We start from the raw sequence: 9672 nt of genomic DNA on the forward strand, positions 1-9672 counted from the left end.
GTCTACTAAGTTTGATACTAAGTGAGAAAAAGTAGAGAAGACTTGGTAAGACCAGAAAGGGAAAAGGAAATGGGAAGAATTAAGCCATCAGAAGATATAAATGGCTGAAACAAAGCCAGGAAAATAGAGCTGACCAGGATAAAAGGCCAGAAATGGTGAGAAAATTGGCCATTAAGCGCTCAGCTAATCTTTTAATTCCATAAAGCACTGGACTAAATGATGCTACATCTAGAGTTATTGGAGACAGTGAATCATTAGGCACTTAGGATGGCTTCCCTATCTGCACTATTGCTGCCCCAATTTCCTCAAGCACCATAGAACATTTGCTGAGCCTGAACATTCTACTTTTTCATTCCTTTAAAAACTGTTCGAGATTACAGATTCTTTGCCACTACTGAAATTCAAAAGATTAAAATAGTTGAAAAGTCAAAAAAAAAGCAAATGAATAGCCTAAAAGTCACAGAGGGGTTGCTGCTGCCTAGATGTCTTCATCCATTCACCCTCAATGCTCAACATGCTCCTGTACACCCTTGTACTTTTCTCACTCATTAATTTTGCTGGTATTAAAATGAAAAAACAAAGACCACAACCCCTGGCACCAAGTTCACCTAGTTTCTTTCACTTTTGGATGCTGCTTTGTAGACCAATGTACACACTTGACTTTGCCCATCTGATAAAAAAAAATCCTGCTGCCAGCTACATGTCGATTTTGCAATACTCTGTTGCAGCTCCCATCTTCAGCTGATCCTAAACTCAGCTTTCCACAAGTGTTCATTTCTTACTGTCTTATTTGCAGCATGGTAACAATCTGAGGCTCGTGAATGTCAGCTTGGCTTGAGCTTGTCTAGTAATAATGAAGGCTACGCTGTTGATTTGCAAAAGTATAATTTTTACAAAAGCTGAAATTGAGAGGTGGGTTCTTCTTTCTCCTTGTTCAAGAGGCAAAAGTTCTTATTGTGTTGTCAGCTTTTATTAGGATCCATTTTACAATTCTGTTATGCCTCACCACCTCCTCCTTCTTGGTGTGACCACTGGGGATGCTTAGCCAACCAGTTCTTTAAGTAAAGTTTCCATCTTGAATAAATTGGTTGTGTTTAATAAAGATTATTCATAAAGAAAACGCAGCAAAACTTTGAGCAGAGTTAAATCATAGCCCCGATTTCGTTATTCAAGAGAGAGGAGCTGTGACTGGTATTGTCAGGGTTGGCTTTCAAGAGGCTTTGCCCCAGATAACAGGGTTGGCACATTTCTAGAGGTTCACAAGCACGCCTTTCACCAATCCTAGATGTAGCGACTTCTTTCCTGGGAGCCAGAAATGAGCTGTCCCTCAATGATTTAACCCTTTGTTTCTAGAAGTTCTGGGTCACATCTCCAAACCAATCATTATCTGTGACCTAACTAAGTCTGGTGAAGATCCAAAAACTTCCAGTTCATTTCCAGTTCATTCATGTCCCTCAGAAGAGGCTTCCAGTCCTTTCTTTAAAAGAGAGAAGAAGCTGCCCTGAATCACCTGAAGCTCATTTTATTTTTCCTTATGTTTTTTTTTTTCCTGTACTCCTGACTGGTGCCTTTCTACAAATGTAAAATTGACCTCTCCACTCCATGTTTTGATCCTTTTCAGACTGTGGCACCGCCTGGCATAATATATATCTCTTTATTATAAAAAAAATCTTCAGACAAGACTATTTCCAAGAGATTTTTTCAAGACCCGCAAGACAAGACTATTGTCAAGAGATTTTATCAAGTTCTGCCCTCCTCTCAACCATTTATGGATAATGGCCTACACCAACAGTCCTCTCACCTCTCATTTGTCTGAATGCTTTTGTCAGACACGGTTCCTGCATTCTCAGCTCTTATTAATTTTTACTTTTTCCCAATAAAAGAAGACTTATGTCCAAATTTTAATGAAGAATTTCATCGTGAAGGGTTATCAACAGAAGAAATGAGTACACAGACAATCCTAGCACCGAGAAACGAAGAAATTTAAGCAAAAACTGTCGATCGGTTACATGGCAAATTGGTTAAATCCTTATCAATGGACTATGCTGAAACAGTTGTAGGTGATTGTGTGGAACATGAAATCATCAACCTGCAATATCCTGTAGAATATTTACAACCATTAACACCGGTTGCATTACTGTTGAAAGAAGGATGTATCTTCCGCGTATCACATTAGACACCAAAGGAGATCTTGACATGCCATTTGTATTAAAACGTTTTCAGTTTCCTGTTAGAATAAATTTTACTATGACAATTAACAAATAATAGGGCCAGACATTCAAAAAATTTGGTTTATTTATTAGAGAGAAAGAAACGATATTCACTCATGGGCAGTTATATGTTGAGTTGTCACAATGTAACTCCAAACACGGAATCAAAATTCAAAGCCATATTGATGAAAATTGAATTCCAAATATTGTTTTTGCTAAAGATTTACAGTAAAAGTGTAAGTTTAAAAACTATTTGCGTGTTAATTTCAAAACCAAACAGAACAAAAATGTCTAATGCAACAAATGCCTCTAATGCATAATGAAACATAATTTTCTTTCAATTTATTACGTTTTATTATTTTTTTACTATGGTTAATTACTTGCTGTAATGTAAAATAGTTAGGCCTATTATGCATATGTAATAATTCCCATGAAAATAACAATCTGTTTAAATTGTGCATCCGCTTCCCCATACATGAGCGGCAGTGCATAGTGCCCGTACAGGGGTTGGCGAGTGAAGCGAGAGCCCCTAATACTAATGATGATTGTGTTGATTTAATAATGATGGTGGTGCAGTGGTAATGCTGCTGCCTTGCAACATGGTGACCAAAGTTCACATCCCAGGCACTTGCATGTTCTCCCTGTGACTGCATGGTTTTCCTCAAGGTGCTCAGGTTTCCTTCCACAGTCCAAAGACATGCAGGTTAGGTGATTTAGTGATGTTAAATTGACTTTTCTGGGTGTGCAGTCTGTCCTAGGATTGTTCCTGCCTTGCACCCCATGCTTCTGTGGATTGGCTCCAACTTCCCAATGACTCTACCCTGGAACAGTGAGTTAAGAAAATGGATGGATGGAATATGCAAACATATGTCCTTTGTAACTAGCAAGGAGTCTGCCATGGTTCACTTCTGAGACAAATGCAATCTCTCGGCTTAGCTTATCCTAACAAAATAGAATATATTTGTCCCTTTGTACACATCCCTCCTTTTTCCTGACTGTCATGAAGAGGCCTCACTACAATATGCTGCTAACCTTTTAAATAAATGTAAACACACTGAATTAACATCATGAAGTCTAAACAGAACTGTACCTCCATTTCTCTCTAATAGTTTAAAACAGTAAATAAAATAATAAAATAGTCTTCATAAAACATTGTTGATATATTATTTCATTTTCATTTCATTTACTTAAAATAATTCGGAATGGTGAGCCTGAAGCTATCATAGCAGCACTAGGCAGAAGGCCGGAAATGGCACCAGACAAAATTCAAACACAAGTACTGTACATCCATGTTTAAAATTTCTACACCACAAATATTTTAAAGTGAAGTAAACAACCATACCTACAACTGTATATAACATTAAAACTCCGTGTGTGTTTTTGTTTGTTAATCTGAAATATTTGTACAATAAGTGATAAAACAAGGAAATATTTCCAAGTGCATTTGTGGACTTGGTAAGCTACTTTGAAAGTTTTCTAGTTACTTCATAAAGTTTGTTAACACTATTCTGTTTGTTACATGTGCAAGGCAACAGCAGTTTGGAGAGAGAATGGAATCAGGAGATGACAAGAAGTCAGAATTCACACAGGGGTCATGACCAGGAAGACAGCAAATAAATAACAAAGCTCAGAATGTGAACCAGAATCATGGTCAGAAAACAGTGGCAAATCATAGGCCAAAAAGGGAACCTGTAACCAGAGCCAAGAAACTTGAGATATAAACTGCAACCAAAGGGTAGAAAAAAAAATCTTGTAACCAGTGAAATCAAAATTAACAATACAAAATGATGCCAAGTTTTTTTTCTTCCAGGAATCCAATCTTAGATTAATTAGGAATATGTGGCACTGGCTATTTAAAATGTTGAACTAGTGATATCATGACATGTGATCTCTAGGAACTGCCTCCTAGGAACAGGGCATTGTGTCCTAGCTACTGGTCTCCAACATGGCAACAAAGAAAACAAGACAGCTGGAGAACATGAATCGTTTTGAACTCTTTCAAGGTGGATGTTGACTTTTGTCAACAGGAGGAGCTGACGGCGGTAATCTGCTGTAAACGGTGACAAATCTCGCTGTTATGTTTTTTGTTCCACTCTGGCAGAAGGAATGTTCACTATGTTTGTTTAACTGAGATTCCCTGCGGTTGTGTGAGTAGCGAGGACTAAACGACAGCAAAAAATCGAATTGACATCTGACGAGAGATCAAAGGGAATGTGTGAACAAAAATACTCCGTGGATGATGTTTTGCATATCGCTGAATTGGACTCTTGACTTGTCAGACTCCGATGTTGTTACCAGTGATCGAAAGCGTATGTGAGGTACCGGCATCAGCTGATCGATCTCCTGCTGATTGTATTGTGGTGCTAAACAGGTTTGTGTAGCTGACGTGACTATGGCAATGTTCGCCTGGAAGGACTGCTGCTTACAATGACAAGGGGTCCAAACAGACTGCCGCTGCTAAAACAATCGCCATGTGAAAACAGCCTGGCAGCCAGCCTACTACCTGTGAGTGGCTAAAGCCACAAGAGACACTCAAATGGCGGCCACTGCATGAAGCTTTGCTTTGGAAAATAATATTCGACCCTCAAAACGTTAATAATAATAACATCTGTCGCACACGTGGGCATGGGAGGCAACTGATGGGCTCAAAAAGGGTTAATTCCATACTGGACCAGGGGGTGGCAGAGTGCACTGATCCTTACTCTTTTTCATCTTCAGACCAACCTCAAGAAAATCTGCCTGGACTCGATGACTTCACTACCGGTTCCGGGCCAGATGACATCACTACCCCTGCCTGACTTTAAATCCACCATGTTTCTCTGTTTGAACTGTTCCATTTTCGATTGATGTCTATCAAGACCTTTTCATTTGTTGAACTATCATCTGTGGCAGCCTATTTAAAGTATATGGACGGCTGCCCCCAAACCTTTTCCTGTCTTGTGTGAATCCTTTCACACATCAAAGAGAAGTGAGCTGCTGCAACTAAGGTTCTCAGAAGATGCCACAGGGACAAGCGCTGGATGGGGCAGGGTCTGCCAGACTGTTCTCACATAACAAGACCTACCTCTGCATTCTGGCATAGTAAGGGATGACACTTACCTAGTGCAATGATGAATTAACAAGCAATATCAATACTATCGTATTAAAAGAAGAATATCATTATCAGCAAACTGGACAAATAAACATACATTTAATGTCAAACCTTCCTTATATGATAACATTCATTGATCCAACCCCACCTACATTTGACACCACCCCAGGTCATGCCCTACAACGACGCGTGTTTGCTTCATTCACACGTCTTCAGGCAGTGGCAAAAATATAGGGTATGCAGAGTATGCATTGTATAAGCACCCCAACCACTGGGTGGGACCCCAAGAATGCCCAGACACATACAGGTAGGTGCTGTCTATGGGGGAATCAAAGGGGCAATGCCAGGGAAAAGTCTTGAAGAAAGAAAATGAATTGAACAGTCAATACCAGCTGAGTTTATGTGTTACTGCACATACTCGATTTTTTTTTTCCTTGTTTGGCTTGTTTAAATTAATGCTTTAATTAGTTTGAATCCAATATAACTGTGTAACAATATCTATCATGAATCCACAAAATTAATAAAACATGATTCAACAAGTGCAAGTGACCTAACAGACAACCAAGAATACCAGTGACTGCTAACATGCTGACTTCAAAAATCAATTACAGTATTGGTCATCTGAAAATTTGTCAGCTCATAACTGTTCAAAGAGGCTTTAATTAGGATCAGCATTGTCATATATGTATACAGAAACCTGAGGACTTGAGAGATGAGTCAGGATGAGGAGGAGTTCAATGCAGAAAAGCAGTCTGATACTATTAGAATGTTGAGCAGGACATTTCATTACAGCAATGTCTGATTGCAAAACTCTTGTTAAAGTACACATTTGAAGCGTGACATTTCAGGAAACACTTAGCAACCAGGTTGTATTGGTAGGTTTTCCTTTTTTCTTGTTTATGCATTTCACCCTTCTCTGAAAAGTTTGAATCTGTGTCACATGAAAAAAAGCCTTTTATATACCACATATGCAAATTTCCATAAGGGTAGCTCTCTGTTTAATTCCCCAGCCTAAATGGCTCTTTACGGTGATGATGACTGCATAATCATAATTTTATCATGTGTGGATGTAACCCCCAAGGAAGACAGAAACAGTTCATTCAATCAGTCTTTATTCAGTCACAGATGAGTACATGGATTCCACATTGCAAAACAGAACAGCAAAGTTACCCTTTTTTAATCGGCTTTTAATAACTTTCCTCACTCCCTGTTCCCCTTACTTATCAATAAGCATAATGTAAGTATTTCATGTTACATTGCGCAAATCAGCCAACCGTTTCTGTTTTGTGCACATGTCAGATAAGGCCCTAAAGAAGGAAAGTTCATCTTTCATGTGTCTAACAGACACATTCCTAAAGAGGAACTTGTCCTTGGTCAGCTTACTGCACCCTGTCTTATGACAGACACCTGTATGGATAACCTGCCATTATAGCAAAACAGCGTTGTCAGCTTGTAACCCTTAGTAACTTGCATGCAGTTCATTTTTCTTTTACACATGAATCAAAAAGTTATAAATTAGATTAAAGTCATGAAAATAAATGGATTATCCTAATTTAACCACAAAATTCAATGAAACTATAATAATAAAGTATAATAATTAGGTTTAAACATTTATCCATTATTAATGTTTAATGATCCTCATCAGTATATGCAAAAAAAATACAATATCACCATGCAATCAGTGCACATCATTTTTTTTTTCAGTCAGAGACTGGCTACGGAGAGATTTTGATAGCATGTCAGGAGTGAAGAGACTAATCAGTCAGAACAAAAATTGGGATGAACAATAGAGAAAGATATTTTGTGGAGTTTTAACACATGCTTTGCTGTAATATCAGAGTTATGTTTTATACTTTTAATTAAATCAGCCTCTAGCATTGAAAGGAAACTGCAGTCCTGTTGCTCATTAAAGTTTAATTTGCTATGGCTGTGTCTCCTTTGCCATAACAGTTGTGAAAGACACAGACAGACACCAAGACAGCCAGATGTCCAAACACACACTTTTATTCTTTTTCAATACACTCAGTGCACCAACCCACAATAATGGCTCAGTCCTTATTTCTCTTTTCCGCAAGTCTTCTGCTGCCTCCACTCCTCCACTCACAAGCTCCGTCCTCATCCACCCGACTCCGGCTCCCCAAATGGAGTGAGGCGGCCCCTTTTATAATTCACCCGGATGTGCTCCAGGTACTCCCTGATGATCTTCTTGCAGCACTTCCTGGTGTGGTGGAAGTGCTGTATGGACCCTTGGAAGCACTCCAGGTGGGCCGGTTCCTCTTCTGTCCAGGGGTCTGAGATGGACCAGGCAACCCCTGGCAGTGGCCATGGACCCCATCACGGTTGAGCTTCCAAGCTCTCCATCCGTGACCCATATGTAATCCAGGGGGCTGCCCTCTTGCACCCTGGGGAAGATATTTTCCCTCTCCCGGTCCTTCCTTTCTCCAAGGGTCCCAGTGGGGCAAGGTCCCTGGTCGTCTGCCACATAGTTTTAGAACAATTGTTGTTATTGTTGTAGCGCCTATGTCCATACAGTCGTTGACACCTGTGAATATTTTACTTTATAAAATGCATGCAGAATCGGGGCATAAAACATTTTGCATATACCCACCAAACAGCTTGTTGTGCCCCTGACTGCAGGTGTTTAAGTTTTTTCTCATCAGGTACAGCTGTCAAATAAGTAAAATAAAAAATTACAAAATACACATGTTGAAGTAATTGCTCTCATGGTAAAATTGAAGCATTAAACTAATTTGTAGTTGAAGTCACACAAAATGTTTCTCTGCTTTTAGTCAGATGTGTTCACAAATTCTCCTGTAGTTCTCGAAGGGAGATTTTGAAATTTCAAAAATGTGCTCAGCATGTTGCAATTGGGATATTTCGATGAAAAGTGATCTGTCCTGACATATTTCCTTGAAAAATAAATGTGCTAAGTTTCAACAAAATCAGTTAACCAGGAGCCAAGTCGTTTTGCTCAGAGAGACAGATGGACAGACAGACATGGCTACCGCAGTAGGTGCTTTTTACATATGCAAATACACAGTAACTTGTATAATTTAATAAAGTGAGTTGTGCTTCTGGGTGGTATGGTGGCGCATTGGGTAGCGCTGCTGCCTCGCAGTAAGGAGACCTGGGTTCGCTTCCCGGGTCCTCCCTGTGTGGAGTTTGCATGTTCTGCTTGTGTGTGTTTCCTCCCCTAGTGCAAAGACATACAGGTTAGGTGCATTGGTGATCCTAAATTGTGCTTGGTGTGTGTGTCCTGCGGTGAGCTGGCGCCCTGCCCGGGTTTTTTTCCTGCCTTGCGCCCTGTGTTGGCTGGGATTGGCTAAGGCAGACCCCTGTGTTAGGATATAGCGGGTTGGATAATGACTGACTGAGTGACTGACTGTCCTTAATGCACTTTTCTTTGGTAGTCTGCGGCTTTGTTAGGTACATTGGCTATACAGTGGAACCTCGGTTTACGAGTAACTTGGTTTACGAGTGTTTTGCAAGACGAGCAAAAATTTTTAATAAATTTTGACTTGATAAACGAGCGATGTCTTGCAATACGAGTAGTATGGATACACTTTGTCTGCTGAGTGTCATGTGATCACAACTGAGCTGATGGTTCTTCTCTCTCTCTCCTTATCTCGCTCGCCCAGCGCGTCTCTCTCTCTCTCTCCTTATCTCACTCGCTCGCTCGCCCAGCGTGTCTCTCTCTCCTTATCTCGCTCGCTCGCTCGCCCAGTGCGTCTCTCTCTCTCTCTCTCTGGCAATCGTCTCCTATTCTCCGTGTGAGTCTGCTTGCTTCACTCATATAGTCAACATCCATACGAGCGTATACTGTTTACTACAGCATTGTGACTGTGTGTGTGCGCGCTGTGAAGTGCGAGTCCGCATCTTGCTCCCCAAAACACGAAGCTGAGTCTCAGTACTTTAACACCAGCTTTATTCAGCTTGAAACAGCAACAGCACTGTTATTTATTGTACCGGGATCTTTATAATGTTCCTTGTATGACCCATTGACGACAGGCACTTACAGCATGTCTGCGATCGTTTTGGATACACTTATACGGTGAACTGCTACAGCGCTGGGAGACTGCGATTGCTTTGGGACGCTCTTCTGCGTGTCGTCCCGTTGGGTGGAATCCCACATGAGTTTAGAAACTCACACCAGCCATGATTCTTTTTAAAGGTAAAGTGCAGGTTAATTTGTATTATGTATTTTACTTTATATTTTGTATTAATCATTTTTATATGAATAGTTTTGGGTTGTGGAACGAATCATCTGATTTTCCATTATTTTTTATGGGGAAATTCGCTTTGATATACGAGTGGTTTGGATTGCGAGCACGTTTCCGGAACGATTTATGCTCGCAAACCGAGGTTCCACTG

Source organism: Polypterus senegalus, chromosome 14, assembly GCF_016835505.1.
Source record: "Polypterus senegalus isolate Bchr_013 chromosome 14, ASM1683550v1, whole genome shotgun sequence".
Lineage (NCBI taxonomy): Eukaryota > Metazoa > Chordata > Cladistia > Polypteriformes > Polypteridae > Polypterus > Polypterus senegalus.